We start from the raw sequence: 358 nt of genomic DNA on the forward strand, positions 1-358 counted from the left end.
CTTCTTCAACAAACAATATCAAAATGGGAGCGATTTAACGAGATAAAAATTTGAACCAAGTGCACTAGACTGCTATTCTGCCATTCGAACAAATTAATTGAACGTAGAGTACAAAACTCAATATAGCTCCGCTTATACTCGAATGAAAGGATGAATCGTTAAATGCCTATAAATATACGACCAAGGACCTCTATGTACTGTTCCTACTTACTTCATTTAGTTCCACGTAAACTTGTAACTTTGAATTGCATCATTGGATATGTTCTCTCAAGCTCATATGGAATTTTTATATTTGGAATTGAAAAAGAATTCAAGAATGCTGGTGGTGAGAAATCATTCATAATCAAAGTAGTTTGTT

The sequence above is a fragment of the Malaya genurostris genome, chromosome 2, assembly GCF_030247185.1.
Source record: "Malaya genurostris strain Urasoe2022 chromosome 2, Malgen_1.1, whole genome shotgun sequence".
NCBI classification, from domain to species: Eukaryota; Metazoa; Arthropoda; class Insecta; order Diptera; family Culicidae; genus Malaya; species Malaya genurostris.